Here is a 25,402-nt window from a genome sequence, read left to right as displayed (position 1 = left end):
CCTGATTCTCTACCTATCTCCTGCGTGACTTTCAAAGGAGTTTATTATTATTACAGTGCTTGTTGTCAGAGCCCCTTCTTCTGTCTCTTGAAGTGCCTCCCACGGTCATTGCTGACTCCAGGGCCTCTTCTTGTCAGTTTTTACATTAATGACATTCCCAGTGTACCTGAAATCTGAAATATTTATGTTTGCAGATGACAATGTTCCTCTGTTTGCTGCTAATGTCTCCTTCTCTCCTTTGAAAAGACATATGTGATCAAGTAGCTTAATAATATGCAGTACTTCTTTCCTTTCTGCCCCTCTCTCTTGACAGAAATGTGGTTATACTCTTTTCCTGCTCACAAATTAGTTGCCCTTTCATGCTGCACAAACTTTACAGTTCTAGAAAAGTAGCTTATCTGCTTCCTTAATAAGATACAAATGTTTTGCATCTATGGAGGTGACCTCTTCAGGTCAGGGCTGAGGACTGTTGGCTCAGCGGTACCGGAGGAGACCTGCACTGCTTTTGCTCTCTGGCACGTTTGGTTTTTCAGAATGGCTGTGTATATAAATGTGCATCTAAACACAGGCAAATGTATAAGTGTACCTATGTATATACACAGATGTCTTCCTCTGTCCCCCCAGAATGCACTGGAGCATCCAGTCCTTCCCACAGGGATTGCATTAAGTTGGGGAGGGGGTTAGGGTGGGGGAGAGAAAGTTTCTTGTCAAATATTATGACTACTTCAAAGGAGTGGAGTCCTAATCTATTTAAAATATGAAGTACATTTGGATAAGCCATGTAAATTAATGTTAACTTGGGGAATACTATGAGTAGACAGCTAAAAAGGATCAAGATTGTTGAGAAAAATTAATTAGGGAGAGGAAAGGAAGTCAGAAATTTTTTACCTAGCAAGAAAGAAGGGAACTTTAAACACTAGAATATGTATTATTCCTGTGAAAATAAAAAAAAAGATTACAAGTCAAATCAGTGGACAAAACTGTGTATGTTAAAAGTAAAAGGGAATATACAATAGCTCAGAGAAATGTTAAGTTTTCTCTAAGTCACTAGTTCAAATGGAACCAAGTTGGTAACAAGAAGACACCCATCTTAGCAGTCACTGTAACACTGAACAGAGACCTGAACAGAAGTTAACAAAGCACTAGTATTTCCAAAGTTCATTTCATGGCTACTTCTGGGTATGCAGGGGACATATGCAATAGTCATAAGGCAAATAGAGCCAAAAGGATAAAACCAAGAAATGCACCTGTGATGCTGAGAAAAGGCTCCTTTTGCTGGTGTGAAAATGAAATAGCCTTGAAGACTAGCCGTGAAATGGGCAGGAATGAGAAGTCTCACAACACGTTCTGCTCAGTCATTCCCCAACTCCTGGACTTTTTGGAGGGGTAAGAATAAACACAGTGAAGTGTTAGTACTGTCTGCATGCTAGGTTTTTATTTTCTGTGATGTTTCTGTAAAATATCTTAAGATTATACATAAAATCTCTTAGGCAATGAAGACTGGAAAGAGCTTATCAAGCAACATGGAAGGTCTACTTGGAAGAGTGCAGAGCTGTGCACAGATACCCCTTATCTTAAATACCAGCAGCTCTCTCACCACATGAGTGCAGCAGACTCTCAGTGAATGCATCTTTCTCCCCTCCTTAGTCCGGACAGAGCACTCTGCTTCAATTTCTCTGCAGATGTGCTCAGAGTCAAAGCTGAGGATGCAATATTAACTCTGGACTTGGAAGTACAGTCCCTGAGCTAAGAAGAAACCAAAGGTTACTGGAGAAATGGAGAGGGGGTGGATGATTCATCCTTAGAAGCAGCCTGAAGAATGAACTTGATGTGGCCAATCCTTCTGCCTGCAGAGAATGGCTTCACCTATACAGTCATCTGCGCTCTTCCCACAGCGCCTTTTCTTGAATAAACTGCTCCTGTACCTCTGAGGTCCTCTTGCTCATGCCAGTTGTTATGTACAGGAAATCACTAATAAGGCAGGTAGAAAACACAGGTTCAAGTGCCCGGGATAGACAAGTAACTTTTTTTGAGTATATACTTTATGGTGACATACTGTTTTAGCAGAATAGTTCACTTGCAGAAACATGCTTACTCTACAATATCCCATGTGACACGGCATCTCAGACTTATACAGATGTTTGCTGTTCTTTTTAGCTCTACCATGTTTTTACATTCAAATTACCACAAAATAAAATAAAATACCACACAATACTACCTATAAACTCAATACAAGCTTTGGCTCCATCCAGTTCAACAGATCTGACCATAAAGGTCAATGAACACATTTGTGATGTTAAGGTAGGATTCTTAAACTTCCCTTGGATGGGGAAGCGAAACTGCTGCAGTTTAATCCATACTTTTTGGGGAGAGTTGTTGCTGAAGGGCATTAGCTCTTTAACCACTCATAGCTTTTGTATTTGGGAAGCTGATGCATCCCTAAACAGTGAGAGTGACCTAATAACTAAGTGATGTAAAAGGTGAGGATCAGACTGCTCTCTGAGAGTAGTTTGATCTTTCACCCTTTTTTACTCAGTAGGATCGGTGTATCTAACGTAATTTTAATCTTTTACCCTCAATCGACTAAATTATAGAAATACTGATGGATATAGAAGATTACAGGCATTAGGTTTCCATCAAGCTGAAAGAATTCCCATATCCACCCATGTCTCAGAGGGATTGTTCATTTCTAAGTATAGAATGTATTTAATTCAACTGTGAACATGTGCTATTTTGATGTTTGTAAGGCAGATTTCCCAGGCATGACGGTATTGTTGCAAATGTCATGATTCGGGATTGCTATAATATGTAAAGAGGAGGAAAGAATTAAGGAAGAAAGAGTAGAGAGAAATATTCAATCATTCCCAGACATTTGAAATACTTGCAATCAAAAAGATGGAAAAAAAAGTTTATTTCAGCAACAGATTCCAAACATTGGCTGAAAATCAAAATTTTATATATAAATGGTTTGCTTTTACATATAATGTACATTGTAAGTCCTTGTATACAGCCTTTCATCCTATCCTGTGCCCATTAAAAATATCACCCAATATCCAATTTCTCATAACCCTATATTAGAAAAACTGATTGGGCCATTTTTGTGTAAGATCACATAAGTAGCACTTACTCTGTAGAAGTGTAGTTAGACGTAAGTCTAATGAGTCACATCCCTGTACCTCCTGCTTCCTCTGAAATTCAAAGGGGCTACATGTAAAGTTAGATGAGATGTATTATATGCTCCTTGTATAACTCCATGCTACTAATTCGTCTGTGTCTCCACAAAAGAGGCAGAATCACTGAAGCAGTAGGCAGAGTTTGGAGTAACATGTAAAACCCATATACTACCCATGTACATGTACAAAAATTTCCAGCATGGTTTAAGTGACATTACACTTTTGAACTTTCTTTCTATTATTGGCATCTTGTCCAAAAGCTGTAATCTTCAACAGACTCTGAAATACCAGCTAGAGACTATACAGTTCTTTTCTTCCTCTCTTTTCCTAACCTTTTGAAAAATATTATTTTAAACTGTTAAGCAGTGATTGAATTGGAAAAAACCCACTGTAGTGGTGGATGTAGGGTATACAGCTTTTTAATCACTTCAGGACAGGCAATATTACTGTGCATCATCTGTGGAAGAAAATATTAAATAATTGCTAGGCTACCTGCTGCACCTTATCATAATTATAATTTTTTTTTCCTAAATGTTTGCTTTGAACTAGTTTCAGCCTCTGTTACATAGAAGGTTTTTAATCTTGGTTCTCACCCATACATATTTACCTGAGGCTGTCAAAGAGTAAGCACATTGCTTTATTAGCTGCTCTGCTAACCCAATCAGGCTGATAAATGTAGTCTTCAAAAAGTAACGATAAATCAGAAAGCATTTTGGATAAGATATGACTTTGTCCTGTTCAATCAGGAATGTTTGAAATCATTACATTTGAATATATGCACTGTTGCTGATACAAGAAGCAGTGTTTAAAATGAAGGTCATGGAAGCTTTCAAAGAGTTGACAGACAACAGGAGATAGGAGGAGCATAAGTTTAGGTCTGATATTGCTGGGGCTACACTATGGTATAATAAATAAATGGAAAGATAATTTCCCCGAGGAACAAAGAGCAAGAGAAAACATGACCATGAAATATTCTGTACTGGTGCTCCTGAAAGCAAGAAATGTGAAATCTTGAAAATTCTTTTTCCCATTGAATCTGAAAGAATTGCCTCAAAAGACAGTGTTCTGCTTTGATCATTGCTTAAATTCAAGCTGTAAAGCTTAGTGGTAAAGAGGTATATGTGACCTGTATGTCTGGATTGGAGAGGTATCTGCTGTATGGAAGACAAGCATGAAGATGTGCTCTAGAAATAGTGGTGAATTGGAAAGCATTACATTCCTAGAATGTTAGATATCCATCCTAGCTCAAGTATGACCTTATTTGTTCAAATGAACACATCTCTAGGCTAATGGCTGTGATTCTCAGTTTCACTCCCCAGCATAGAATTTGCACAAAATGAAGCCTGGACCTATTTTCTTTTTTACACTAGATTAACAATAAATTTACCTAATCTTTCACTCACCTTGCTATGTCTGTATGCTTATTGCTTTAGAATAACTACCCCTGAACTCCAGATGCTGCGCTGAAGGTAACAGTTCACCCAGCCAGGAATACTATGTTGAGCGTGACCAACAGCCGGGGCTTTTGGGTGGTGTCCAGTGAATCGAGCATGAGAGCAAACAGAACTCTATCCTGCTGTTGATGACCTTGTACAGTGGAACAATAGCGAAAAGGGAATTCAGATAAAGGAGCAATATGGAAGACGAATATAAAAGATGCTTGGAAAACCTTGCTGTACCCTGCACAGACAGCTGGCTGGTGACTGAAATGAGTTCAGATACTGTTTTAACCTCTAGTCTGGAAACAAAAAAATCTGAGGAAAACAGTGGACCTTTTTTCGAGTAAATACGGTATTCAATTTAGATCTGTAGACCTGGAAACATTTAGGGCTGCAGGATGCGTAATTTTTTATTATTTTTTTTTAATATTTGTTTCTATATTGTAAGACATAAGTCTGATAGACTGTAGCACAGTATGAGTTTGCTATTACTTTCCCACGGAAAAATTACATATGCAGCTCCAATTGCGAAATGCACAGTCAGATTTTCCAGAAGAGTGAGATTTCAGGACGCTTGCATTCATGAGTTCAAACATTGTTAAGTCAAACATAAAATACTCTGTTTCCAAGACAAAAAAACCTTGGAGACCTGGCCACAAGAAGATGAAGACCATAGTGGCAGATGATTAGCTTAGCAAAACAGAAAACATGCAGTCCTATGGCGAGAGCCAGGCAATAAATATACCTTTAGCTGCAGTCTAGTCTAACATGGGTTAATGCTTCTATCGTTCTAATCTTGCAAAACACAGCTAGAGATGTACCCTTGTGTTGTTCCAAATTATTTCCTCGTCGTTTCTCTGAGAGAAATGCACACACATAAATTGTTTATGAAAGCTCATCTCTGACACCATTTATCCACTTTTCTTGAGATATCTGATTTGCCAAAACCGAAACCCTCCTTTATGGTATATGAGACGCTTCCTGACAAAATCCCCATTTAAGGGCTAGAGACGGGGTGTCTCTGGAGACTGGTAATGAGATACAGAGCAGAGTTCTTCAAAAGTTCAAAACAAAAGTATTAGCCATGTGAATCACGCCTGGTTTCATGCCTTGCTGGAAAGAAACATTTCATGTTTCTGTGCAGAAATCAGACACAGCTTGTCATGTGGTTTGGTTTGGATATGAAATTAGATGAAACCTTGGGTTTTAGTAACATTTCCTTTTCAACATGTAATTGTACAAAACTCAGACTGTAACTGAAGAGAAATCCTATGAATGTATAAAGACTACACATTGAGTTGCTGCAGAGCAGAGCAATGTATAATGAGGTATATAAGCTGTTCTAATGACTTGCAGCATCTCTCAGGTGTAAAGACCCTTCTGCAACAGTGGGTGGAGCAGCATCTCAGGACCTTGTGCAAAAGTTGTACAGTGTCTAAAACAAATTTTCAGCTCTGGGTGGGGTGACTTGCGCATTCTGAATGTGGTACAGGGGTTGCTGTGGAAGGGATAAATTGCATCATCCGAGGACCCGTCAGTATTGTATTGGTTTTGGCTGGGATAGAGATAATTTTCTTCATAGAAGCTCATACAATGCCATTGTTGGGGGTTGTGATCAAAGCAGTGTCGAGAACACAGGGATGTTTTACCTACTGCGGAGCAGCGCTTACACAGAGCCAAGGCCTTCTCTGCTTCTCATGCTGCCCTGCCAGCAAGTGACCTGGGGGTGCACAAAACATGGACGGGACAGCTGACCCCAACTGACTAAAGGGATATCCCACACCATGCTATGTTGTGTTTATGAATAAAAGATGGGGGAAGAAGGAAGAAGGGGAGATGTTCAGAGCAATGTTGCTTGTCTTCCTAAGTAACTATTAGGTATGATGAAGCCCTGCTTCTGGAAATTACTAAACACCTGCCTGCCCATGGGAAGTGGCAAACTAATTCCATGTTTTGCTTTGCTGGTGTGTGCAGGTTTTGTTTTATCCACTAAACTGTCCTTATCTCATCCCGTGAGTTTTTGCACTTTTAGTCTTCTGATTCTCTTCCCCACCCCACCAGGGAAGGAGTGGCTAGGAAGAGGAATGAACGAGAAGCTGGGTGGTGTTTATCTGCTTATGGGAGTTAAACCACAAGAAGTATATAAGGGCTGTAGGCTTCAGGATATATGGGATGGAGAGTGGAGATACAGTCCTGCAGGATTTTAAATGCTAGTCCTACCTTCTCTGGATTTCCTAGTCTAGTAATCTAGCATTTGCTGTGTTTTGGAGCTTGGACCTTGGTTCACATCCAGCCCAGGTACACCAATACAGAATTGCTTGAAGTGCCCATGGACAGAAATTACTTCAGAACCCTATTCCACAGAGTGGTCAGCATTGTGTCATGGGCTGGTATGGGCAGGTTTGATGAACACTTGCACCAGAAGTGACTCAGATTCTCTTCTTGTGCATCAAAAAGGCCCTGAGAAACATGTTCTTTTTCAGAAAAGATATTTATGGGTGTTCCCCAAGCATTGCTTCATAGCCACTCCTCTTCAATTTTATATAGGATACATAACATTTTTCCTTGTGATTTCCTATAATAAGATATTGCAAATGGAAGTTAAATTTGCTTTCTCAGGTTCCTGTCCTCAGTTTAGAAGATCCTACTTACACCCAAATAATTCCATATTACAGCCTTTTCATCAGTCTGTTTACAGATTTGATTCCATTTCAATAGAAAAGAAAAACAGACATTTTGGATTTAGTGAAAATCATAAAAAATGAGAATATAGATCTTGGATGGAAGCAACAAAGCAGAAAGCAACATTAAAAAAAAGTATGTCTGCTTCCAAGGGAGACCCAGACGATCCAACATACCTAGACACATTACTAGAAAGGAACAAACCTTGCAGTTGGCTTGCAGTCAGACACCTGCTCTGAAATCCATGACTCAATGGATCATAGTTCATCAACTCACTCCAACTATTTTCTAATTATTGTCACATTTTGTTATACAAAAACCTGGCCACTTCCCAAGAGAAAGGATCATCCTCCAAAAATGTCCTAGAATTCTACTGAGAGGAAAAGAAAAGAGGAACTTGGGGTAAAACCAAATTATGTTATAGTACTGACAGTAAAATCCCTAAACCTGGACATGTCTACATTAATTATGAGATTCACCCTGTGTGTGTAGTTCAGTGGGGAATGCTATTTTTAAGCAGAGAAAAGCAAAAAGTCTCTTGACAGTTTTTTCATTTCATGTTGTACTTCTAGTATCTGAAGATAACTGAGAGAATTTTTGGTAACCAAAACAAACAGCCCAGAATTTCTCTTGCCTGTTTTCTAGGAAATTATATACCTCCTATAGTCACCTATAGGTGATTTATATTTTTGGTGTGAGGTATGATGGATCTGTTAGTTTTAGAACCCAATTGCTAAAAAAATCACTCCTCTCTTCCCCAGTGGAACAGACCCACTAAATTCCATACAATCTCTAAGATGTAGATGCAATGTCTACAGAGCAAAAAATAATAAATCTTAGATCATCAGACTGTGTTTCAATGTTTAAAAAAAAACATAGTGACCTAAAACCTAATCCTAAGATAGTTTTGCTTAAAGTTTGCTCTAGAGACACCAAAATTCAGAGTTTCTAGGCTTTTAAGTTCTGTATATTTGGCACCTTACCTACCACAAAGTACTTTGGCTTGGGGAAGTAATAATCTCTGTTTGTAGGCTCCATCCCCTGTCAAAACTGTGTAGAAGTCTAAAATTTTCCCCAAGTCTCTGGAGTGGTCTGACACTGCAGTCTAAGCCCCCTGAAGCCTTACTGCCATCACTGAGCCCAGAAAAAAGCATAAAAGAAGGGATAATTTTATTTCAAAAACACCACAAAAGGAGGGGCTGCCTGAAATTTATACATTGGCCCAACATCTCAGCAGGAATTTGGAAGAAAGGAGTTCATTTTCTCCCTCTGAAGGTAGACAATTGTTCAGAGGAAAGGAGAAATCACAAACTGAAGAAGGCAACAGCAAGGCTGACTCTGTAATGGACAGGGCACAGAAATCAAATGGGTAGAACTGAACCTTACGCCCTGCAATAGCTGTGAATTTTGCTTTATCCAGCAATGTGATGAAACCAGTAAAACTGAGGTGCAGGGATCAGACTCATTTCAGAGCGAGTGTCCCAAACATAAGGAGGCAAACCTTTTCTCTTTCATCTGCTCTTGACAACACAGCTTTTTTTGTTGCATACCCTATACTGGTGCTGTTGGAAGGGGAAGGATGGGAGGCAGGCTATTTGCTCTGAAACTCCATAAGGAAGTCACTCTCCAGGGAAGAGAAAAACAGGAATTTCGAGCTCCCAAGAGTAAGGCAGAAATGAAATTCATATTTCCTGTTTTCTGTGCTGCTGCTGTGAATGTTGGATTCATTTTCAGCAGTGCTTACTGCCTCCAAACTAGTAAGATGCCTGCTCTTTGGACACTGTCCTCCCAAGCTCTGAGGTGACAGGAGCACTTGCACACTGGAGGGAGGTAGATGAGATGTATTTCTGGTCAGCTGCTGGCTTGCTGTAAGTAGCCTCATGCTCACTGTGTGGAAACACAACTCTGTCTGTGGCACTGCTCGATTTAGATGCTCCAGGTTCTTCAGTGATGCTGGGAATGCAGTTTCAAGGAAGCATGATGTCTGTATTAGATGCTGAGTGGGTAACTAAATTCTGACTCCAACCATTGTCCTCTTAGAAGCAAAGTTTTTCCTCCAGAGTACCTCCAAGTTTATTGCAATCCATAGCACCCATTTTGTCCTCTTTGATCAAACTAGAGAGATTTAACTCTCAATAAGAGAGCATGGCACCTTTGAAAACGATCTGACAATGAAAAACACATAGCTAACTTATTTTCTGCTGAAGATGTTAATCTATGCTCACCTAGAAAAAATAACATGAAACTAGGTCTGAGTCCTCTAGAACTGCTAATCTTCAGACACATGAATAGCTCTTGTGTTAAGATAAAACATCAGCTTAGTGACAGGAAACTCTTCCCTGCAACTTCTAATTTAAAATAGCAGAGATCTGTGGGTTGGGTTTTTTTTTATTGTCTAATTGTGTTAGCATGCTTCAACGTCTGTGATAACTTTGAACTTCCATGAAGACCAAAATCTTATCAGTAGACCTAAAGATGACTGTTGGTGACTGTTGATAATCTTTCAGGACAAAGAAGGAAAATAATCAGAAAGGTGGGTGTTTGTGGTGGAGTTTTTTTTGTTGTTTTGTTTTGGTTGGTTGGTTTTGGGGTTTTTTTGAATGGGTGGGTTTTTTTGGTTGTTTTTTAAGCAAGTAGACCTGTTCTAAAACAAGGTTAGAATAGAATTAATCACAGCTGTAAATCAATAAATCTGGTCTTTTTATTTCACAGTAGACATGTTTTCAAACCAAAACTTTTTAAGAGTATCAGAAAAAAATCACATCTGAGGTTTGCTACTAAAAAGCAGAGAGATAAAATATAAGTATATGATTGTTCACAGGAGGAAAGATAAAATAGGCCAAATCTCAGTGAGGCTTGTACCCATGAATCCTAGAGACAGGACAGTATCTAGCCCTATGATAGAGGAAGAACTGCATTTTAGGATCTTCATTTTTATTTCATGGAAGCTTTCAGGGTACTGGCACACTACCTTTCTTTTATTACTTTCCAGAGAAAAGAAATTATTTCCCTACTAGCGGAATTAATGTCCTTTCTGGAATCTCCAGTTTTCAGAAAGGAGGATTTCTGCAATTGCCTTTGTTCAGCCTGAAAAGCTAGGCAGGACATATGTATTCTTACTCCAAGCTAAGCTTCCTCTTACATAAATCTGGTCATTATCCTGTAAAGTTTTGTTCTTTCTCTTTTTTATTTTTCTTTTTTATTTCCCTTTTTTACTTTCCCCTCCCATTCAGATAATTTCTCTTCTCAGAAAGCAAAGCCTAGCCGATTGGATTCTGCACAGTAATTTTAGATTTGTCAATAAAGACTTGTATTGGTTGGGAGGGAAGAACTTAGCAGCTGACCTCACTAAGTGTGCCATTATTTCTGGAGTGTGGTTTACTTTGAGGTGAGACAAATGGAAATGATTAAAGTCATATTTTATTGAATTTAGTAGAGGGGTGATATGAGAGAAGATAGTATGGAGATGATTAACCGAAAATCAGTCACGTCATGTATCAGAAATGACTGGAATAATAAAAAAATCCACAAAACCTCTCTTACAATATATCTAGAAGGATAAAAGAAAATAATCTTACCATCAAAGGCAATTAGGTATTACCTATTAGTATCTTTTACTAGGGCTTTTGGCACAGGAGGATTGTCTCACTGGGGCTGGAGTCGCAGACTGTGGAACAGGGCAAAAGAAACCCATACCAAAATGCCCTGAGATGTCAGTCAAAATAACCTAGGAGACATAAGTTCTCTTGCAAGGCACCATGCAACATTGCACATCTGCCCTGGTTTTGGATGCAGCGTACAGTTGTTTATTCCCAGAACATCAGAGCTCCAACATTGTTCATGTCTATACTTTTCCCTTCCCTGGTGTAGCCAGGTGGGCTAGCTCAGGAGGGAGGAGGAGGAGGAATTCTCAAGTCTCATAGGAGAATAAAAGCAAAGCTTGTGTAGTATACCCTGTGGTAATTAAAACACAGAACTACATCTTTGCCTTAACAATGAGGGTCAATTTGTAAATAAAGCCAAAACTGCCTTGAGACCTACGGGAAAGAGAAAAGAGCTTGGTCTCTGAAATGAACCTAAATCCAACAAAATTCATCTGATCCTTATAAAGCTACTAAGTGTAACTTGTGAGTAAATGACCAGAACAAACAACTCACTGCAGCGGCATCCTCATGTTACTTAGCTAATTTTCAAAACACTGGCTTCTTGGGAAAGAACGTGTTCAACTCGGGTGAGGGTGGTCCTTTCGACCATATGTACCTAGAAGGATAAACAGACCTTGCAAGAAAGTATTTGCAGCATTGGAAAAGTTTTGCTCTAGTACTGCTGTCCCACAGTGTCCTTAAAGGCATTTTGCACAAAATACACCATTTCACAAAACTATTGGTTAGTTGTTCTGCATACTATGGCTTTCTTTGATAGGTAAAACAAACAAAACTGGCTTAGCAAACCAGTTGAGTCCATTAACCCAGTTACAAATGTAATATTTTAGCATTTCAGTTTTTGTCAATGAGTAAATTTTTTTTTTACTTTATTTTTTTGGGCTGAGGGGTTGATAATGACAGGAATGCAATACACCTCTGTGACTAACAGTTAATATAAATGTAGAATTTGGCCTGAGAAGTTCTGCCTTTGGTGAAGAAGAGAGATAGTATAACTTAGGGAGAAGTAATTCCTTGGAGTTTAATATGATCACTGGAAAGGAAATGGAAATTTTGGGTGGGACATAGGTGAATGAAGACCTTCTGTGTTAGAAAATTCAAAATCTATCAGAAATTTATAAGTCTGCCTGGAAACTGAATATTAAGTATTACTATAAAGTTATTAAGTATTAAATGACATTTACAGTATTATTTAAAGAATAAGAAATTGATTTTAGGAAAAGTATGAGTCAGAATCACCATACAACTAGAAAAATGAGTTTCTATTATAACCTGAGGGTTTTACTGAAAGGACTTTTAAGACAGGCTCTTGAAAATTATACCAGCTTTTGTTACTGAGAAGCGTATTTGCTATTCTTCACTCTGTGAATAAAGGAGCATGTTAGAACTGACATCAGCCCTTTTGAGTAATGGGAATGGATAGGAACCTGTTTCTATCTTAGCTTGGTAAAGATAGAGTTGTTTACTTTAGACATAGAGCCTGACATCACTGCTTTTATTTTCTTTGGTTTTGGGTTGTTTTTCTTTTAATGTGTGTGTGCATCTGCTGTTATTTTGTGGACTTGCTTCTGGTACTGCTTGCTTGCTTGGAAACCGATACCTTGAGATCACAAGGAATGAAATGAGGCTCATTCCTTTTGAGCTCTCATTGGTCACTCATTTTTCATTAATGCTGCTCAAGTTTATATCAAAACCAATAAGTAGAACTTCCTGGAGTGAATGCATAAAACAAAAATCTAGGAAACATAACAGTTCTGTGCTAGTTTGTGCTGATAAGTTTTGGTCTCTAAACTGTTTAGAATGCCCTTTGACAAGAATTGTGAAAACCAGATATGGTGCAAATGCTCAGGCTTGGATTCCACAAAAAGCATCTGGTTCAATTGTCTCAGAAATAAACTTTCCTTCCTTGGTGCACCAGGATTGATTTGTTATGTATGTGAACATGCTGCAAAGTTCCTGTCTAGTTTTATAGGCAGTTTGGGAAGCAGACAATGGACACATAAGACAGCTGAAAGAGTCCAAGCTTTATGCTTTAGATGAGTGATAGATGATATCGATTTGATTAAATTCTTTTTACATGCGTTGGATGTGAAAAATTCTGATTTATTCTACAGATGTAGAGAGCAATAGATAGATGATTGCTATTGTTATAAATCAAAGATGTAAAATATATAATTATGCTTATGACTTGTAAGAGAAGCTACAATAAAAAAGGAATTTGTTCAAATAAATTGCATCTTGAGGACAGTGCATGTCATGAGATCAATAAGCAGAATTTGTTAAGCAACAAATGTACTGCCTCAGAGACTGTCACAGAATTTTGGTTACATCAAGCTCTTAAGTGGAAGTGTAGGCAAAAGGATGAAGTGAAATAGAGTAAATGTTAAACCATGAATGTAGCTAACTGGAAAAAATAATGCTACTGAAGTGTGTCTACATGAATTACAATTTAATCAAGATGCCATTTGTCCTCAATTACATAAAGATACTTATAAAAATACCTAGGCTATGTCCAGTGTAAGTTTATTACTTTTTAACATGAACCCAATTGGCAGTCACATCCAGTTAAAGGATAAAAAGATGCAAGATGGAAAGTCTTATTGAGAATATTAAGGTGTGTAGATCTGCACTTTTACATTTTTTACCATCCAAATCGCAGTGGAATGCAAGTCTTTGATGCCTGTTAGATCCACTTTTTATGAGACAGAATTTTTAATATTAGAAGTTGGATAGCACTACAGCAACTTCTGAATCCCAGTTGGTTGGGGTGGGGGGAAGAGAAAAGAAAAAAAAAAAGAAGAAGAAAAAAAAAAGAAACCAAATTTGAGGAATTTTGTAATTAAAATAATCAGAACATACATTAAATTCTTATCTCAGCCAGAGGTGTCTGGGCAAATTTTGAAATGTTTATAAGTGTTAGAGAAATGAATTTGTCTTTAGTGAATGTTCGGAGTTGAAGAGAGATGATAAATGTTTTTTCATATTAAACTAGCAGTTATAATTGTCTGGTGTACCTTTCTATGCCATTTTGTCATTGCTTAAAATTCAAATGATGGGCATTAAATCCTTCTCTGCATATTACCTTCAGGTTGCAACAGATTCCATATGGGGAGTTCTGTATTCATGTAGCACTGGAGACAAATTGTAAGGAAACTTGAACAACATAAAATCATAGAATGCTTTGGGTGGGAAAGGACATCAAAGATCATCTAGTTCCAAACCCCTACCATGGGCAGGGACACCCTCTCTAGACCAGGTTGCCCAAAACCCCATCTAACCTGGCATTGAATACCTCCAGGGATGTGGGCATCAACAACATCTCCAGGCAACCTGTGCCAGGGCCTCACCACCGTCATAGTAATGTGAGCCAGGAAGCAAGCACGGCTTTGGTTTTTCATTTCTGCTACGTAAACACAGGCTTTCATGCCATTTAGGATTCCCTTGGTTATCAAAAACATTGATACCTGGCAAGTACATGCATGACCTATGGGAGATCCCAGAGATGTCTCTGGGCAGATGTAAGCCAGGGAATACACCCTACCACATATCCACTTGTCACTTTCCAGACAATGACAACTCATACCTAGGAATGGAATTAAAGCTTTAGATTCACCAGCCTAAATTTAAGTTTCTACGGTGTAGGCATCCATGTGTGAGTACAGTGTCTATGGTCCTACTAGAGTCATCGAAGATTTAATCTATTTTAAGGACTAACTAGAACAGCTAGAAATAGACAATGAGACTTCAATTTATTCAACCACACCCAAATGTCTGGTGCTTTCTCAAACAATTGATGGCATTTTGACAGACCTCCAGCTGTCGGTTCAGAAAGGTAATGTCTCTCCTGGGTTCTACAGTATGTTTGGATCACTCAGGACCCTGTGACTTCTCAAATGACATAGGCCACCATGTGCAGACAATGAGGTTCTCACATTTAACCAGCTTAATAGCTGTCTGGACTCCACTCATTGTACTCTCTGATCCTCACTGATCCACATATGGATGTTTAGACATACCCCATATATCCCATAATAGATATTTTAAAAGTCCATCACAGAACTGTGGTGCCCACAGCAGGCCCAGGTGCCAATGAAATAGGGTAGGATTTTTGGCATGGTACTATAGTCCAAGTTGTTTACATGTCAGTGATTTCCAAGCCTGTCACTAAAGATCAGATTCATCATGCCCATTGCCTCCAACCAACATGTCCTGAGAGCTCAGCTTTTTGCCTGGAATGCAGCACAGCATTAAATGAAGCTACAGGGTTTTGACCTGCAATTCACATCCATGTAGCCTGGAGTCTAGTAAGAGAAAGCCTGTGTTTGCCAGTGGAAGGTCTGTACCTCCTTGGAAGAGCTGTATCTGCAGCTCTCCCCTTAGGTGTTCTACCAACAGAGGTAGAGTAACCAAATAACCTTCTTCTGGCAAGGTACTGTGTACTTTGCATAACAGCAATGAGGCTTGGCAAGACAGAGGTGACTGGAAAATAATCTGCATCTACTTCTTTATCTCAAGGTTTGCCTCCTCCTCGTAAAAAAATGAAAGGGCCCAGCTTTCTCTCTAGCTAGGCACCCGCACTTGCTTGAGGAGTTCCTGAGTTACAAGTACACAGGCACTAGAAAGAAATATTTCTTTTATCCTGCCTAAATTCCTTATTTTCAGCTCCTCTAATTTGGGCTGGTTCAGTAGAGTCACCCAATTTCCCCCTGAAGGCATAACTCTACACCCTCAAAGAAGGCCTTACCTTGACAATCGTTTGGGTATCTGCTTCTGCTCTATTACCTGGTGATGTGGACATCTCAAACAGACACAAACCACTCCACTACACCATGACTGCTAACATACATAGACTTGCTTAAATTCTGCAGAGGAGAAGGTACAGATTGCCACTTCCCTCAATGATTGCCTTTTTGTTAGTCTTGATTGAAAATTCTGAGCGTTAATACAAATTACTAGTAATAGTACTGTTAAAATTTCTATTGATAATAATTACAACTGATACTAACTGAACTTCATTTTTCTAAGCTAAACTAACAATGTTTTTTAATTACAAATTCATCTTTAGATTGCAAGATGTTTTAGAAAAAAGCCATATTTTTCAATGAAAATAGCTATATTTAAAAATATGCTTGCTTAGTATGAAAGAGTTTTTTCAATTTTGAAAACACTAGAAGTGAATTTTTTCTTTGGCTGTACCACATATTGACAAAAAGAAAAGTGAGGCAGAGTGGATGATCGCTGCAGAAAACAAGAGTTACTATTCTCATTCATAGCTACCAAATAAACTTTTGCATCATCCTGGTGAACTGTATGTGCTTCCATGGGTGATGATGAAAAACATACCTTAGCACACTGAAACTCACATGATGACTCATAATTACTGAGGCAAACGCTGAAATATCTAAATAAACTGACACTGGACAAAATTACTACTAAGAGGCAGACTTGTGTACAAATGTTCATCTTCATTAATGCTGAGTTGAAAATAGGCAACGTGCCAGTTTAGTGGATGGGTATTAAGCTCAGATCATAATCTTTTCCAGTAATGACTACAGGTATCTCAATTAACTGTAAAATTATGGTGAGATTCCTGTGACGGTGAATAGCACATTTTCATGAATACCACATTCATTCTTGTTGGTTTATCAAAATAATAGCTGCATTAATAAGGACTGGTCATTTGTTTCGAAGTGATCCTGTCAGGTAACACATGGAAAATCCTCATTCATTTCTTCCCTCTTCATTCTATTAACATTATTCATACTGAACCCTGCTGGCATGCGTGTGACAGAGTATGGAATTTGAGAACACTTTGGCATCGAGCAGCACCCAATTATTGGAAATTATTAACATTAACAGAAATGACTCTAATCCTTGCTTTTTCAGCAAGAATATGCTGCCTCAGTTTAGCCACATGATGGCTTTTTTAGCCTCCTCATTCTCTTTGTTGATTAAAACCAAAGCACAAGTGGGTGATTTTTTTTCTTTCTCCCCTCCCTCCCCAGTATCCTGATAGCTGACTAAATTAACACTGCCCTCTGATCACCAAATGAATGGTCTTTGTGGGACCAAAACGTGGGTGATCAAACGGAGCGTCCGCCTGGTTTGACAGGTATGGAGTTGAGTTGCTCATGTGCCTCTCCTGTGCCTGACATCAGCAGCAGGAGGGGTGGAGCAGTCCAGGGAGTTAGTGCATTTACAGTTGTTACCAGGGAAACAAGAAAAATTGCAGACGTTCTGTATTATATATAATACAATCTGAACCTAGCTGTATCACAGCAGAATTTGGCTAATATAGCAATGCACTGCGCAACAGTAGCAAAAAATTCCAATATTTTTATTGCTGTAGCAGGGACCTCTCATATAAAATGTTATTCATTAGTATTTAACTAAATTAAGACTTGAAAGAGAAGATAAATGGAAATATTAAGTTCAGCCATCCCCTTGGAAAAAATGGTCCTACACTAAATTTCCATTGCAACTTCATTCATCTTCCCAGCTTTGAATGGCCAACAATGCAGATGGTGCTTTGTTCTCCAACAGCTTCCTTTCCACTACAGTCCTACCTTCGCCTCACTCTGCGAAGTGTAAATTTCTAATTGGTATTTCACAATTCTCAACAATTTTTTACCTATTTAGACCATCTTCTATCTAACACAGCACTGAAATGCAAACAGCTTGACAGCAAAAAATGAATAAAAGGCTACAAAAACATCCGAGTATATGTTTGGAATTGAATTTAAAATTTATAATAAAAGTAACTAGTGCAAACTGTGTCTTGCTTTACACGGTGTTATAATGCTACCTGGTATCCCTCAGGTTGCAGAGAGTAAAGAAGGAAAGGAGCAGGTCTATGTGGTGAAGCAATTGCTGCTGAAGGACTGAGGTCCATGCTGCATGAAATTTGGAAAGCTTCAATTTGGACTACGTCAGCCCTGTGAACTGAACTCCTGTTAATGGTTAGGCCACATTAAAGATGTTCCTGGACAGGGACTCTTGGTTTAGTTTCATCTGATGCTGTTTTAGCACTCTGAAGCATTCTATGGTATCAACCAAAGTATGGAAAGTGGGAAAACCCAGTACATTTTTGGTTGAAACACAGGCTCCAGATCTGGATTGAAATGCTAATGTGGATGCACCCAAAGTAAACCACAAAGTTAGGAAGTCAGTGGAAAAATACAAAAGAATATTCTGCCACTTCTCACATTCATATATCCTTTCTGCTGGCTCTTCTCCTCAGCAAAAGTGGCGTGGATGATGGTATATTTGAATAGTGCATCTTGTGCTCAGAATGACTAAACCAACATATTTCTTATCACTCCTCACTGCAGAGTGTCTCTTCATTTTAAGCTTTGTTTTATCTTGGCTATTTCTTTAACGTTTTGGGCTTGGTTGTGGGTTTTTCATCAAAATTCTTTTAGGCTGAAGGACAAAATTGTTTCTCAGCTGTCTGAGTCAGAGATCTCTTTAGATCCATCACATATATCTCTTTCTGGTGAAAATAGAAAGCTGCTACTCTCCCTGAGTAATAACTACCTTCTCAGTGCCTTATGCCAAGCCTTTGTTACACGTCAAAGGAACATGAAAAACCATGAATCTCAGCTTTATTTTTGTAATTTCTTTGTTGTAGAGAGCAGTCGAGTATGTACACTTATTTGATGCATTCATCCTGAGTGGGAAACACAGACTCCAAAGTACCCACCAGAAAAGAGACCCTTAGCAGCTCCGGAGATGTCTGACTTTGTGAAGTAAGTGTGAGATGCTAACGGGTCCCACACTTCAGAGGTGTGGAACAACGAAGTGCACACTCTTATCCCTGATCAATAAGAAAGTAGGGTTGGTGATGACTCCTGGCTCCCTTCCCATTTCACTGGCTTTGAAGTGATAAAACCACCACTCCTGATAGGACCTATGAATTTCGATATTTTTTTTTCCAGGTCATTGCTGCATAGTCAAGTGAAGTCTCAGACAAGGATTTGGGGCTGGAGCCCGCTCAGTGCAGGTTTAGAGATAAGTGTCTAACAAGCTCTACTGCAGATATACAGCTGCAATATATAAACTGATATATATCAGTTTTTAAAAGTCTATAATCTAATAAAATCCAGCTGGTTTTCAAGGTGACAACAGAAGAAAATGTTTTCTGCAATATTTATGCTAACTTTCATCTTCCAACTAGCGTTCTCCAGGAGAAGAAATGGAAAATGAATTTAACATTGGCAAAACTCTTGGTAATTCCCTACCTTTGTTCTTATAAATGGTTCTCACTAGTTCCTTGTGTTCTAGGGTAACTGACCCTTCATGAGAGGAAATTGTGAAAAACCCTAACCAGATACATTTGCAGAATTATTAGCGAGAGAAAGCAGACTAGAACTAAGCCCATTTCTATTTCTGTCCAGTGACTTGAGGGCTGCTTACAAACGTTAAGGCATTAAACTTTAGCACCATCACAGCAGTAGCTCTGACAGGGACACTGCAGTGACAGGTGTGTGGGGAGGTGGGGGGGTGATGGGGCATGGACCGCGGATGCTGTAATTCATCACGAGTGCTGGGGTAGGAGCTCGCCACTCCTGACTCCCATCTCCTCCCTGGCAGCCTCCCTTCTGCCTTGATTGCAGGCTCATCTTGGCTCACAAAGTGCATTAAACATAAACACCATTCAAATCATCCCCGATCCCTCTGAGTGACAGTAGCACTTCGTCAGCTTCAGCAGCTCCCTGCGCTGGCTTCGCGGGGGGGTGTGATAAAGAGGATGTAGGGAAGCGTATTTTAATTGCGGGCATTTTCACTTGAGGAAAAGAGTAAACAGATGAAAAATGTAGAAGTGTGACAGATCTACATAATTAATTGGGGCCCCAATGTGGATGCCACTGGGTTGCTGGCAGTCACTGGGCTCAGCAGCAAATCGAGGATGGAGAGAGGGAAAAGGAATAGGCACCTAGAGCCTCAGATTACATGTTTTAATTGAGAGCATATTAACAACAACTCCATCGTACTTGGTCATCTCACCAAACTGCAAGCTCATCTAAAAATATAAATAAAAAATTAAAACTCTTTAATTATTTTCTTTCAGAATTAAAGTAATAAAGAACCACTCTGAAAGATTTTTTAATCAGCTTCCAAAAAAAAGCCTTAGAATAACTACCCCCCTCCCCAGTCCCCTTTTTAAATGGAATTTGTAATCTAACGAGGAAATTATTTATGAAGTATTTGCTCTGCACCTGAAAATACCTCCAGTGAAATTATGTTTGGCAACCTGAAGCACTTTGAAGTCGATGGAGTGGCAATAAAAATTAGGCCTTCATTAAAGAGCAATGCCTTTTCTCCAGCAAACTGGCACCGCCTCAAGAGGTCAAACTCTGGGAAGGCCACAGATCTCTGCCCAAGCCGTGCCTGTGCAACACACATGGAAGCAATTTTGTCCATATTCTCTGCTGCTCTTTATGAATTTCTTCTTCTCCTTCCCGCTGCCCACCCTTTTTCCAGGCTTGCTTCTACAGCTTTCATGTTGCATTTAGGAAATTAACAGTAACTGTCAAATTACTCTGCAAATAGGAGAATATAAGTTTGGAAGGAGTAGAACTTGCCTTTTGCCCTAGGGCCAAGTCGGTGGAAGAGCAACAAAGGGATCCTTGAGAAGTGTTTGGATAGACTGCTTTAGCAAGTCAGGCTCTTATTTTATCAAGTGCACACAATTTTTCCATTGGAAACTTTTGCCCCCTTCCTGTAAATTATTCTTTCCCCTTGTGCACCCCTCTTGCTGCATGGACCAGGAAGGGTACTGGTAACGATTATAGCTGCTAAGCATTGTCAGGGTAGGTGTTAACCCTTGGAGAGGGATGGAAGAGGTTTGGAAGTGGGGATTCCTGAGGAGATTATGTACAAAAGGATCCGTTTGGTTTGAAAAAGAACCCAATGACTTCTCACATGTGTTTGCAAAGACAATGTATAAGAGGGAGTAGTTACTTTAATTAAATACTGAAATCTTTTGGAAAAAAAGTGAGAGAAGAAAGCTCAGAGGAATTGTAATCTATGGAGATGTAAGCTAATTACTTAATCACTTGCATTTGTAAATCTTATTATTGGAAAAGAAATTACTGTAGTGATTAAATTACAGATATTTATCTGCTAATAGCCCTGATTAACTGGTGATGCTAATCTGTCATTCTGAAAGCCAATATTAACGGCATCAATCTCACAGAACAATAAACAGTTTATATGAAAGAAAACTTTGTCCGTGCAGAGTCCAGATGTGAGAAGGGAATGTGGGATATGTGAGATTCTGGAACCAGTTTGCTGGACCAAAACAGCCGACGCTCTCAAAATGAGTAGTTTTGGACCATTAACCCGTTGTCAGGCACAAAGCGCTACTTAGTTATGAACAAGTACTGTCTTATACTGCAAAAGAAATTTAGTTAGCAGGAATTCTAGAGTAAATAAATAAATCCCAAGCTTAATTTATTACCAGAAAGTTATTAGGGCTAGGGCAGGTAGGCCAGAGAGAGTTGTTACCAAGTCCTGCTTGCAGGTTCTGCAAAGGAAAGGTAGCTGAGAGAAGCCTAAGAGAAGTATAATTTATTTATTTTTAACAGATACCTGACTGATGCTATTGATTTTCACTTTGGCTAAATAAACTTTTTCTTTTTAATCAGTGTTTCTTACCACAAGGGAAAGTGATGAAGAAGAAAAGTGGAAGGACCAGTACCTTAATTTCCTCTCCATGTTGCAGGGCAGGTTTTACAGGGAAATGAAACTCCAGCAAATAAACCCAAGTTAGAGCTTCAGAGGAAATTTGCTGTGAAGCGGACAATGGCAAAGTACCCAGAGAAGATCAAGTTTCCTATTTAAGCTGTTCAAGAAGCACTGCAGGAAAAAAAAAAAGGAAAAAAAAAAAAAAGAAATGAAACAATTGCTGTAAATGCTTGCCTTACAGAGCTCCTATCTCAAATATAACTGGAATCTACCAGTGTAATCTTTATGATGACCAGATGTTACTATTTCTGGGAATGTCCTGAGTTTTCAAGGGCTGCTTCAGTTTCCTGACTTATTATATTGAAACCGGTGTTTGCCTTGGTTACAATAAAATCTGCCAGCTGGCTCATCTCATCCTATCAGTGCCTCTCATTGCAATCTCCTTTATCCCAGTGGTTTAAAGCAACCCTTCTTTGTGCAGAAACCACTATAATAGTCTTTAAAACAAGAATTGAGACCTTTTGATTAAATTGTGTTAAGGATTATTGGTGAAGGAAAAGAGAGTGTGGAAGGTAAGAGAGGACTATGGCATGGTGTTCCTTGTGCTGCATGCAAAGATAAGGATGTACTGATAGCATTAGATCAGAAAGTGTAAGAAAATGCATTCACTTTGGCCCATCATCCAAGTCTTCCCCACAAGTTACTGTATGGTTGGATTTGGAGGATTTAATTTTTAATTTTTTTTCTTCTATTTTTTTCTTGCAAGAATGACAGAGATTTTGCTAGAACTGTCAAGTCAGATGCAATTGAGCATTCACAGTAGGTCTGAGAGGCTGCTACACATCCAGAAATCCCAGATGAGTCTATACCACATGTGCTGTGTAGTTCTACAATACGAGCTCAGTGTATCATTTCAGAAAACACCAGACCTCTGACGTGTTAGGCTCAGTCTTTGAATATCTCTGAATGAAGTTGTCTATACAGCAGTCCGAGATAACACCCACATGCTGCAGATGCTCCCTGGTATGAACCTCTGCCTGTGCAGTAGAGTCTGAAATATCTGAAACTTCACTGGCTTTATGGTCTGGGTGTAGGAAACATGTCCAGTGCACACACCAGTATTTCTGTGTGGGAAATACTTAGTGGATGCTGAGGTTTTAAAGGTTTTGCTCCAAAACCAAATAAATTAAAAAGAAGGAAAAGGTATGTAAAAAGAGTTGAGATGTCCCACATTCAGAGTCCAAAATTTGAGGAGTGGAACATTGAAAGTTCTCTGATGTGCTTTTTAATAGATAAACACATGTTACTGTGTGTTTGCTCCCTCTACATTTTCAAACTAAATGTAACATGCACCTATGTGGTTAGAAACATGGCAGGAGAAAATCCATAGCTCCCTGTTTCCATTGCACCAGCCATTCATGAAGGTGATAGTCTTGAGACCTAAAAACACTAGATGCTATGTACATTGATTTGGTTGAATGAGAGAGCCTAAGCTGTCAGCTCAAGATGTTCTGGATGTCACCAGGGGTCGCAGAAATGCTACAGGCTCAAGTGGCATGGGTCCCTTGTGGAGACCTGTGTCCTTCAATGGCAGGTGAAGACCAAGTCTGGAAGACTCCTCTCATACCTTGCAAACATTTGTTCTGGGGACAACACAGCAGCAAATCTCCTAGGGAAAGTAATGCAGCAATGCACTCAGTTTCTGACTAGGAATTGTGGGGAGGTCAAGTTTTATGTCGGCTTTCCTTTCCAGAAAGCTAGGAAGTGCAAAAAACCTTGTGACCAAAGAGTGGCTATCGAGAAATGCTGTTATTTCTTGGGTGGAGTGGAGGGCAGGGGGTAGTAGGGGAGGGGTGGGGGGAAGGGATGGGATGGGATGCGAGCAGGGAAAAGAGGCCTGGGAGTTACTTCCATAACAAATGGAAGTGCTTTGTATGTAGAGATTCTTACCACAAGGAAAAGGATCCCAAAGCCAGGATTGACTGACTGGATGCAATGGTAACTAATTTATCCTTGGCACTGCTGCCTTGATTATACAAAAACATTCAAACGAAGGGGACTTTCTATTTTCCTCTTTTTACTGGAATTCTTCTCCAGCTAAGAATTTAAAATAATATTAGAATATTTTCCCCTTTCTGGTAACCACTATGACTTGTTGGGATCCAACAGATGATAAAGGGAGCTGGAAGATTTCCATCACTGGAAGCAGTCACATACTTAAAAAATGAAAAGACATAGTTCACCTAACATTTCTCAAGTCTGAAGTGCTCTAAAAGAGAAACAAAATGTTTTCTTAAAAATAAGTACACATATTAAATAGTTAGAGTAGAAAGGTTTGTTTGTTGCCAGAATTTTGGTGTTTAATATTAAAGTTTCCAGGGAAGAAAACTCAACACTCTAAACCTGAGTTCTGGTATGAAAGCACAGGGAGCTCCAGTATCTAATTTTCCACCCACCTAAACAAATCATTTTAGGCATTTTGAGCCAAGATCTTTTGAAGTTCCCTTAAGTGAGTTGTTGTTTTACACTCTGATTTCATTTATACAAGGAGGGAGAAAGCACATTCTTTATTTTTTTTTCTGAAATATTTTCAACAAAGTGTCTGCTTTTATAAAGCATTAATGGTAAATGGTTATAAAGAAAAAAACTTACTTAGGCCTTTCATTTTCCTTTCCAAGTGCTTTGACTTGTATATTTTATTTTCTGTGGTTGTACTAATTATGGTATAAGTAGTATTATCCTTCTGGTAGTAAAAATGGCAATTATGACAAAGCAAGAAAGCTTGGTCCTGCTTTCAGTTTGTCTTCTCTTTTTTTTTTTTTTTTTTTTTGATTGGGAGTTCTGCAAGGCACTTTTTTTAGTCTGCATTTACTGAGTAGGGATACAACATGATCCTGCTGTCAGTGGGAGCTGCGGGAATTCTGTAATTACCTCTAATGTCCCCGTTTTCCTGGTAAGGGAGTGGGAACAATCCATTAGGGCCAGATGCTCATCTTGAGTCTCTTCTGAACATGAGGAAACTGAGAATGATTCATCCTTCTGTGGTATTCTTTAAACAAAGTTTTGTTTGAGGTTTTTTTTTCCAATTTTAGAGGACATTATGCTGCATTGCCAGTAGACATGGTAGACAAGTGTTGAGGAAAGGTACAAAATCTTGGTCTTCTATTGATAAGGTGTGTGCAGCAGGAACTCTTATTATTAGACTTGAAATATTTGGGCATAAAAGAGGCACAGCATGCTTTATCTAAGGCTAATGCCAGTTCCCCGGTTTTTCTTCCTTTCTGAGAAGCATGTCTTTCTGTCAATAGGGCATAAATTCCAAGGAGCTTTGCAAAGCATTACCAATATGTATTATGATGCCCAAATGCAAACCTGCAGTCAATCTGTTTGGACAACAGCTCTGATAATATCCTTCTTTCTGAATAAACAGGTCTAACAAGATGCTGCTAAGTTTCCATGCACACTAGCAATTCTAACTACCCAGGTGGTAGTTTGTGCACACAAACAGTACATTCTGGGCTATAAAACTATCATGAATTCATTTGTCAGAATGAAAGCATCACTGTGCAAAATACCAGGGAAAAAAATGTATTTCTGTCCACATAGCAACTAAGTCTGTAATTATAAGATGAATTTGCAGAAGTTATAATTTTGGGTTTGCAAACAGGCCCCTGAGAGTTTGGTCAGTATACATGCAACTCACAAAAATGTTTTCAGGATTACAGCTTAATCTGGGGAAAGATGAATCTTTATAAAT

The sequence above is a fragment of the Gallinula chloropus genome (assembly GCF_964237585.1).
Source record: "Gallinula chloropus genome assembly, chromosome: 1".
NCBI classification, from domain to species: Eukaryota; Metazoa; Chordata; class Aves; order Gruiformes; family Rallidae; genus Gallinula; species Gallinula chloropus.
Note: the sequence above shows the minus strand (reverse complement) of the source record.